An 11,017-nucleotide genomic window follows, 5' to 3' on the forward strand; every position below is an offset into this window, starting at 1 on the left:
ATATCATATCTAACAATACAGTCAGGGAATTGTACCCCTCAGTTACAATTGGTCCTTCGAGCCGGAGGGTAACTAGTGTAATATTAATATAGTGTTATTAATATCGAAATGGCCTATGATGAACACTCCACGAAACGATCCTCCTAACCTAGAACGCCCGCGGCGCAGACGACAGACACCTCAGTACTTAGAGGCTTACACTGTCAGTCAACTACCTAGCCTTCGACAAACGGTAAACGCGGTAGAAGTAGAAAGTAAAATTATGTCTGACCTTAACGACCAGGTTTCCCCGACCACAGAGGCCCTAGTAGGTCCTAATGTAACTGACCAAGCTCACGGTGGGGACCAGGAGGGAATTGACATGCCTTTACCCCCCGCCACTACCCAAGAAGTAGTCCCCGACCAGCCCCGGGAGGAAGACAACCCTACAGAGAGAGAACTCTGCACGGAAGAAGAGGAGGAGAGCGCAGAGGAACTAGAGCTCCAGGACTCCCCAACGAGTAGCCCCAGGAGCGGCTCACGCAGGAGCGGCTCACCTCCACAACCGCCTTCCCCCAGCGAAGCGGAGAGGATACTACAACAGGCGTTCCTCGTCAGCCTGACAGCCTCTACCGAACGCGATCGACTCCAAGCGCAGGCGCTTAGCGAGCGCAAACATTTTACTATTGAAAGAGAACGCCTCCAAGCGCAGCAACGGAGCGAAGAAGAGCGCACACGCCTGGAGATGAGACGCCTCCAGACAGAAGAGAATATGGCAAGAGACCGGGCCGACGCCCAGCGCGCCGCTGCCGGTGCCCAAAGAGACGCAGAGCGCGACAGACTACAAGCGCAACTAATAGAGCAGCTGATCAAAAGGACAACACCCTCTCCCTCCGCCAGGGGTTCAAGGAACTCGTCGAGACAACAGTCAAGGGCAGCGTCTCCTCAACGAGCAAGCGACCCTGAACTTGACCAACAGACCGAGCCTATACCCCCCGCAGACCCCCTTCACAGACCGGTCCAAGCGAGACCCAGCTACAAGGAAGGAGCGGCATACACTGCGGAGAAGCTAAATAAACGATTACAGGATCTGGAGGATCTGATAGAGGAAGAAGAGGGAGAGGAGGAGAACCAAGCCCAACGACAGCACAGTACTCCACCGGACCAGGAGGTCCCATACAGTCCAGGCTATACCCCCGCGGCGCTGCGCTACAGACCCCCGACTCTATTCACGGGTGAGCACGACGCACGACCAGCCCCGAGGAACAGCACCTGGACCAGCGGGCCATGGTACCCTGTCAGTACCAGCCCACAGCGAGGCGCAAGAGGGGACTCGCCCAGGAGGTCTCTCCCCCAACGCTCGCCGATGTATCAGCCATCCACGGCGTCATACAATGCCACGCCGTCATTCCCAGACTTCGCCTATGAGAGTCGAGCACAGTACACGGAGCTCCGGATGTGCTTAGAGACAATGATGGTGGATGTCGCTGATGAACGCCACAAGTATGCAATATTACTGAAGCACCTGAAAGTACCGCGAGCGCACAATATAGCGCTAGCCTATGCTACCTCTTCGACTCCATACACAGCGGCCCTTGCAGCGCTGGATCAGAGATATGGACGTATATGGGATTACGTAATCCAAGAGATAAGGCATATTGATCGCCTACCCCCAGCCACAGACAATCGCTCACTAGACGACCTGTCAATCAAAGTGCAGTCCCTGGTAGGGATGCTGGGAGCGCAACGGGAGAAGGGCATGCATGAGCTATACGCCAACTCTAACGTCGAGAGGATTTTGGAGAAGCTGCCACCCGCAAGACAGGAGCGCTGTAGGCGGCAGAGGGATTACCGGGATCCCAACGGCCCCGAGCCATCCCTCCTTGATCTAGCCGACTTCCTGGCGAGAGAAGTCAGCAGCTTACGACTGGATACCTTCGGGCGGAGCACGCCAAGCTCCAGAGAGGGACCCAGGAGAATAAATGATGGAAGAAGATCGGTGACGGTCATGCACCAATCAGAGTCAGTACCGAGCAGTAAGAGTCACAGCACCCCCTCGAGAAAAGAGAAGTGGAAGATAGCGTGTCCCTACTGTGAGAAAGAACACTGGCTGTCACAATGTGACCTATTCACAAAGATGAATGCAGAAGAAGTGAGTCAATGGATAAAGTCCAACCGGCGCTGTTATCGATGTGCGCGGCCCCACATGGCAGCCGAATGCCGCCTAAAGAAAAGGTGCAGCCGGTGCGATGGAGCCCATCTAGATATACTACACGAAAGTAACGGAAGACGGCCTATACCTGCACCACGGAGCGGCACGAAGGCAAGTGTCATGTACATTGACCCCGCCAGCAGCAGCGGAGCCCAAGTGCTCTTAAAGGTAGTCCGTGTGACATTGAGCTACCAAGATAAAGTCATGGACACTTACGCCGTCCTTGATGACGGGTCAGAGAAGACCCTTCTGCTCGCCTCCGCTGCGACCCAGTTGGGACTGCGAGGGAGCAAGAACGAAATGACGATTCGGACAATAAGAAGAGATTTAAAGACGATAAAGGGCGAGAATGTCTCCTTCACCATCGCAGCCAACGGGCAGCCAGAGCGACGGTACAAGATCACAAATGCTTTCACCAGCCAAGAAATAGGACTATCGCAGTACACCTACCCTGTCACCAAGTTGATGGATAAATATGTGCACCTGCGCCAATTACCTATCCCGCTCATAGACGGCGCTACCCCGACCCTGCTGATAGGCTCCGACCATGCAGAACTCATAGTCCCGATTGACCGGGTCCATACAGGCCCCCGAGGCTGTCCTGCAGCAGTCGAGACCCGCCTAGGGTGGACCCTACAAGGCCCCCTCGCTAAATCTCTCAACCGAACAGCAGCCACTAGCTGCTTCCACTCCAGAACGACAGAAGAAGACACCACTCTCCTGCAGCATGTCGAGAGGCTATGGACCCTAGAGACAGTGCCCTTTAAGAACGAAAAGAAAGACATTCGCTCTAAAGAAGACATTTACGCCATCAACCTACTCGAGCAGGGGACAAAGAGAGTCACAGTCGGCGGAGTGATGAGATACGCAACTCCACTCCTGAGGCGAGAGGGAATGCCCACCTTTCACGCAAAGAAAGACGCCACGGAGCGCTATCTACTGAACACAGAGCGGCGCCTAGCCAAAGACCCCGCTCAAGAGAGTGTGTACCGAGCTGAGATTGAGAAGCTAATCACAGCGGGACACGTAACAAAGATTGACATTAAAGAGGCCAATCAGACGACCGAATCATGGTACGTGCCGCATCACAAGGTCCATCACAACGGCAAGGATCGCATTGTGTTTAACTGCAGCTACCAGATCGGATCCCAAAATCTGAATAAAGAGCTCTTGCCCGGCCCCACACTCGGCCCCTCCCTACTAGGCGTGTTACTGCGCTTCTGCCAGGACAAGGTGGCTATCAGCGGGGATATCAAAGGGATGTTCTTGCAGGTGAGACTAGTAGAGGAGGACAAGCCTCTGCTACGGTTCCTATGGAGAGAGAAGATCGGAGATGAGAACCCATCCATCCACCAGTGGGAAGTACTCCCCTTCGGAACCACATGCAGCCCGTGCTGTGCTACATTTGCACTACAGAAACACGTCACAGAGGACCCAGCAGCAGATGAAGAGGTCCAACACAGTGTGAAGAACAGTTTCTACGTGGACAACTGTTTACAAAGCGTTTCGACTCAAGAAGAAGCCGAGGCTCTCCTAATCAAGTTACGCGCCTCCCTGATCAAAGGCGGCTTTGATCTCAGGCAGTGGGCCAGCAGTGACCCGCACGTATTGCGCAGCCTCTCCTCCGCGGACAAGGCTGCCAGCAGCGAGACCTGGATGGCGACAATCCCAGGAGAAGCCCAAGAAATGACACTAGGACTAGTCTGGCGCTTCAAAACAGACTCGCTCCACTATAGACACAAACCCTTGGCTCCAGAGCAGGGAAGGTCGGCGGCGATACCGACCACCAGACGGAGTGTGTACAGAACACTCGCCAGACAATATGACCCGTTGGGATGTATTCTACCTTACACCACCAGGGCAAAGATGATTGTACGAGCACTATGGGACAAGGACCAGGGCTGGGACGACCCAATACCCGCACACCTTGCCTCAACATGGAGAGAGTGGGAGACGGAACTCCGCTCACTCCCAGGTGTCAATATACGCCGCAGCTACTTCCCATCCACAGTGAGGCCAGAGACATGCGAGATTGATCTACACGTCTTCAGCGACGCCTCCGAAGTAGCCTACGGATCGGTGGCCTACCTGCGTGCCCAAGAGAGGGGAGGAAAGATACACACTGCTTTCATCCTGGCCCGCTCAAGAATAGCCCCACGTAAGCAACAATCTATCCCACGTCTAGAGCTCTGCGCAGCCCTCGCAGGAGCGCATCTAGCCACGTTAATCCAACGTGAACTCACCATTCCGGTGCATAGAACAATCTTGTGGTCAGATTCCACGACAGTACTCACATGGATCAAGTCTGATTCATGCAGATACAAAGTCTTCGTGGGAGTCAGAGTCACCGAGATTCAAGAGTTAACAGAAGAAGCAAGCTGGCGGTATGTGGACACCAAACACAACCCAGCTGACGTCATCACCCGGGGAATGTCTCTGGATGACCTAACCCGTCGCAACATCTACAGTGACGGACCAGCATTCCTCAAGCTCCCGGAAGGAGATTGGCCTACGCCCACCCCGAGGGAAGCAAGTAACGAGGAGGCTGAGAACAAGAAACCTATGTTCTGTGGACTGAGCACTGTCGCCTCCACAGACCCCAACATAGATGACTGCATTACCCTAGAGAGTGCGCAGCAAAGAACATTCCTGCGGCACCACCCAGAGATTCAGTCCACCACTGACATGTCAGCAGCTGACTACGAAGAAGCAGAACTTCTTCTACTACAACGAGCCCAGAGAGACTCGTTCCCCGATGAGCTAGACTGTCTACAGGGAGGAAACCCCGTCCCATCAGACAGCAGACTGATTCACCTGGCACCAGAGAGTGACGCCCATAATCTCATCAGAGTGGGTGGTCGCCTGCGGAGAGCCCCCGATCTACCAGATGACATTAAGTACCCGATCGTCTTGAACAGCCGACACAAGGTCACAGAGCTGATCATAAAGAAATACGACGAGGATGTACACCACGCAGGAGCAGAGAGAGTCTTCGCGGAGATCAGACGTCGTTATTGGATATTGCAAGGGAGAGAAGCAGTACGGCGCTTCCAGCGAACCTGTCTAGACTGCCGTAAGTGGCGCGCGCAGCCCAGCATACCACGGATGGCTGACTTACCCCCCTGTCGCCTCCGAATCGGCGACAAGCCATTCCACTCCACAGGCATGGACTGCTTTGGCCCGTTGTATATAAAGAGAGGAAGAGGCACCGAGAAGCGGTGGGGTATTGTATTCAAATGCATAACCACCAGAGCGATACATATCGAGCTCCTTCCGACCATGAGCACAGACTCATTCCTTATGGCCTTCCGGAGATTCACATCACGGAAAGGAAAACCGTCTACATTGTTGTCTGATCACGGGACCAACTTCAAAGGCGGAGAAAGAGAGCTGAGAGAGAGCTTCCAAGCTATGGGCCCAGAACTTAAGACCCACCTCGCTCCAGCCCAGATTGACTTCCAGTTTAATCCCCCGAACGCACCCCACTTCGGTGGAACCTGGGAACGAGAAGTACGTTCTATAAAGACAGCCCTGTACGCCGTACTCGGAGCCCAGACTGTGGCGGAGGAAGTCCTAATGACAGTCCTCACGGAGATCGAGGGAGTATTGAACTCAAAGCCCCTCGGTTACGTCTCCAGTGATGTAGCAGATGTCGACCCAGTCACCCCCAACACACTCCTAATGGGGCGGCTGGACCCCGCGCTACCCCAGACAATGTACAGGCCCGAAGAAGCGAACGGCCGAAGAATGTGGAGGTACAGCCAAGTACTAGCTGACAAGTTTTGGAGCAGCTTCCTACTTCACTACCTACCGTCTCTACAGACCCGCCAGAAGTGGGTAAAAGAGAGAGACAATTTGACAGAAGGAACAGTCGTCATGATTATTGACCAGTCACTACCCAGAGCTATGTGGCCGGCTGGCCACGTAAGCAAAGTGATCACCGGTGCCGATGGCAAGGTCCGAGCAGCTGAAGTACTCGTCCAAGGGCGCACCTACACACGTCCCGTGGCGAGGCTCATAGAACTGCCCCGACTCCCAGATACTATCGATGATGACCATGACCCCATGACTTTGTGAGTTGACTGACCCTTACAGCGGACCTTGAGTGGTAGACAGTGCGGTTAATCTGTCTCTGCTTAGCTAATTAGGTGGGACTAATTAGGGGGCGGCTGTTGTAAAGGATCAGATTAAACCGAATATGTATATTTATTTATATATATATATTTAATTGTATTTGTATATCGTTTGATATCCCCTGTATATTCCTTGTACAATATGCATTGAATATCCCTTTAGTCTACTAAACAGCCCATAATAGTTTCATTCTACCATTGGACGAGAACCTGGCGCCAGGTTGCCATACCCCTAGGTCCAAGTTCAATCGTGCCGCCTAACATGTCGTGGCAAGCCCCGGTTCCGCGCAGGAATATGTCGGGCGAAATACGAATGGTACTATTTGTTCATAGCGCATATATATATGGCGCAAGTAAAGTAGAACTTCCTTTTAGTCCAGTTCTTTACCCTCCAACAGAGTGACAGACGCAAAGCCTCCCCACGACGCACGTGTGGTGTAGTAAGGCCTACTTGGCCCAGAATAGGCATTGAGATATCGTGTAGATTAATAGTTGAATAGTCATAGTTTGGCACTATACCGTCGAGTTGGACGTATTCTATTAAGCTAATAATAGTCTATTTATGTATGGTGCATCGTTCGGTTAGAGTTCTAAAGTTATCAGTACCCCCATCGTTCCTGACGTTATCTGGACGCTTAACCAGGCTGGGCAGACCCCTAGTGGTGCTTGCATCCGAGGAGCTCCGGGCCAAGAGCGACTGGACCTGTATATTGGATTACTCTACCCGGACGACGGCGAGCCTTCCACGGCTTGGATTATGCTTTGGGTGCTTTGATTATTCCATGGATAAAGGCCAACACTGCGGAGTGTTGGAACTACCCCCCGGAGAGGACTCCAGGTGAGACGGCGCTCTACACCAGTGAGGTCGCCTCACGTCTCTCCGTTGTGGACCGGCAGCTACCGTCCACAGAGGGTCCAGCTGTATTCGTCTGCGGCCCGAGGTTCTGTGGGCACCGTGTCCAAGACTTTGGATTCTCCCAAGACACCGTCGGCCAGATGGGATACCGCCAGCGGCTTCTCTAACCCCCCCCTCCTACTGTCTTACAACCAGCGGGACCCCCCCCCCCTTAGTGTATCCAGCTATAATCATCTAAGTACCATCGCTATCGTTTCCTAAATATTCCAGGTTGTATACTTACTCCCTGCGTAACCAGAGATTGGACATTCAATGTTGATTTACCTACGAATACTCATTTGCCATAAAAGTGCATATTTCATATTTCAAATCATAAATGTAATTAAGTGATCGTTGTATACACCTTTTGCTGTATTAAACCTTCGATTTGGTACATTTGTGTGGATTCGTTTCATCAGGTGGGAAAGTGTTCATAATACTTATATCTTGTACTGGATGGCCAGAAGTACATGAGGTAGTGGTATTAAATATCATATCTAACAATACAGTCAGGGAATTGTACCCCTCAGTTACAGGTCCTATATACACTACTATACAATATCCTATAAAATATACAGTTATACTATGTATAGTAAACTATCCTAGCTATACAAACTATACTATACAAAAACATACAGTTATGTTGTTTCCCCTTTAAAGTGACCTTTTCTTTTGTGTTTAAAGTGACCTGTAGTGTGTTTGTGTGTGAGAGAGTGCAGGATGTGTGGTGTGTGTGTGTGTGTGTGTGTGTTCATGTGTGCCTGTGTGTGGAGGGATCAGTGTTCAGTGTTCTGATGGCCTGGGGGAAGAAGCTGAGTCTGAGTCTCTCTGTTCTTGCTGCGTGTATACGGAGGCGCTTGCCTGACCGCAGCAGTTTGAACAGGCTGTTGTTGGGGTGGTGAGGGTCCTTCATTATTCCGCAGGCTCTGGATTTGCACCTCCTGTTATATAACTCCTGCAGGGGTGGTAGTGCAATACCTGTAGTACGCTCGGCTGAGCGCACCACTCTCTGTAGGGCCTTCCTGTCCTGGGCCGTGCAGTTGCCAAACCAGGCAGTGATGTTCCCAGTCAGGATGCTCTCCACAGCCCCGGAATAGAAGGACTGTAGTATCTTCCCCGATACTCTGTGCTTCCTTAATTGTCTCAGGTGGTAGAGGCGCTGCTCTGCCTGTAGTGTCTGTGTGTGTTGTCCATGTCAGGTCCTCTGTGATGTGGACTCCCAGGTACTTGAAACTGCTCACCCTGTCCACGATAGCCCCATTTATCCACAGTGGCATGTGTGTCCCCTGCTGTATTCTCCTAAAATCCACGATCAGCTCCTTGGTTTTACCAATGTTCAGGAGTAGGCTGTTATCCCGGCACCAGAGTGACAGGAGAGATGGAGGCTGAGAGACTGAGAGACAGGAGAGATAGAGGCTGAGAGACTGAGAGACAGGAGAGATAGAGGCTAGCAGACCGAGAGACAGGAGAGATAGAGGCTAGCAGACCGAGAGACAGGAGAGATAGAGGCTAGCAGACTGAGAGACAGGAGAGATAGAGGCTGAGAGACCGAGAGACAGGAGAGATAGAGGCTGAGAGACTGAGAGACAGGAGAGATAGAGGCTGAGAGACTGAGAGACAGGAGAGATAGAGGCTGAGAGACTGAGAGACAGGAGAGATAGAGGCTGAGAGGCAGAGAGACAGGAGAGATAGAGGCTGAGAGGCTGAGAGACAGGAGAGATAGAGGCTGAGAGACTGAGAGACAGGAGAGATAAAGACTGAGAGACAGGAGAGATAGAGGCTGAGAGACTGAGAGACAGGAGAGATAGAGGCTGAGAGACCGAGAGACAGGAGAGATAGAGGCTGAGAGACAGGAGAGATAGAGGCTGAGAGACTGAGAGACAGGAGAGATAGAGGCTGAGAGACCGAGAGACAGGAGAGATAGAGGCTGAGAGACAGGAGAGATAGAGGCTGAGAGACCGAGAGACAGGAGAGATAGAGGCTGAGAGACCGAGAGACAGGAGAGATAGAGGCTGAGAGACCGAGAGACAGGAGAGATAGAGGCTGAGAGACTGAGAGACAGGAGAGATAGAGGCTGAGAGACTGAGAGACAGGAGAGATAGAGGCTGAGAGACTGAGAGACAGGAGAGATAGAGGCTGAGAGACTGAGAGACAGGAGAGATAGAGGCTGAGAGGCCGAGAGACAGGAGAGATAGAGGCTGAGAGGCTGAGAGACAGGAGAGATAGAGGCTGAGAGACTGAGAGACAGGAGAGATAGAGGCTGAGAGACTGAGAGACAGACAGGAGAGATAGAGGCTGAGAGACTGAGAGACAGGAGAGATAGAGGCTGAGAGACAGAGAGACAGGAGAGATAGAGGCTGAGAGGCCGAGAGACAGGAGAGATAGAGGCTGAGAGGCTGAGAGACAGGAGAGATAGAGGCTGAGAGACAGGAGAGATAGAGGCTGAGAGACTGAGAGACAGACAGGAGAGATAGAGGCTGAGAGACAGGAGAGATAGAGGCTGAGAGGCCGAGAGACAGGAGAGATAGAGGCTGAGAGACAGGAGAGATAGAGGCTGAGAGACTGAGAGACAGGAGAGATAGAGGCTGAGAGACAGGAGAGATAGAGGCTGAGAGACTGAGAGACAGGAGAGATAGAGGCTGGCAGACCGAGAGACAGGAGAGATAGAGGCTGAGAGACTGAGAGACAGGAGAGATAGAGGCTGAGAGACTGAGAGACAGGAGAGATAGAGGCTGAGAGACTGAGAGACAGGAGAGATAGAGGCTGAGAGACCGAGAGACAACTTATTCCATCAGGCTGTCAGGAAGCTGAACTCTCTCCCAGCTCCACCCCCCCCCCCTCTTGCTCTGCCCCCACAGACTGACACTGACACACACACACACACACACACACACACACACACACACACACACACACACACACACACACACACACACACACACACACACACACACACACACACACACACACACACACACACACACACACACACACACACACACACACACACACACTTTACTCTACTTAACTCACTGTCACTTTTTCTTTTATGTACTACTGCTGCTGGGAAATATTTGCACTAAGTTCCTTTTAGCTCTTTTTATTTCATTCATTCATTCATTTCATTTGAGCTACTGTCTATATTGTACACAGTCCTGTATATTGTGTATTGTATATTGTGTCCTATATGTTACTTTGTGTTTTGTATTGTCTAGATCTTTTTATACACACCGTGGGAAGGGGGGAACGAAATAAAAAATTTCTGTGTGTCTTGTACAAATGGAAAACTGACAATAAAGTTGACTTTGACTTCTACCAGAACTAGGTTGTGTGATTATAGGTCTATACTAAAACATCCTTTCTTTCTCCGTTCACATTAACAGTCTTCAGTCTAAAGTGAAGGCCAGACTGGCATTTCTCTTCCGTAACAAAGCATCCTTCACACGCTCCGCAAAACTCACCCTTGTAAAGATGACTGTCTTGCCCATCCTGGACTAGGGTGATGTCATCTATAAAATGGCTTTAATGACGGCTCTACACAAGCTGGACACTCTTCAACATTCTGCCATCCGCTTTGCCACCAATGCACCCTTTTAATACACATCACTGTGACCTTTATAAACTGGTGGACTGGCCCTCCCTCCACACCCGCCGACTCCAACATTGGCACAAGATCAAGCGAGCTCATCAAATTAAACATATCAAGATCCAAGACCACCTTTGGCCGAAACTCCTTTCACTTTGCAGCAGCTTATGACTGGAACGCCTTTCAAGACACCCTTAAACTAGCAGCTCTTA

This window comes from Notolepis coatsorum (assembly GCF_963971535.1).
Source record: "Notolepis coatsorum genome assembly, chromosome: 2".
NCBI classification, from domain to species: Eukaryota; Metazoa; Chordata; class Actinopteri; order Aulopiformes; family Paralepididae; genus Notolepis; species Notolepis coatsorum.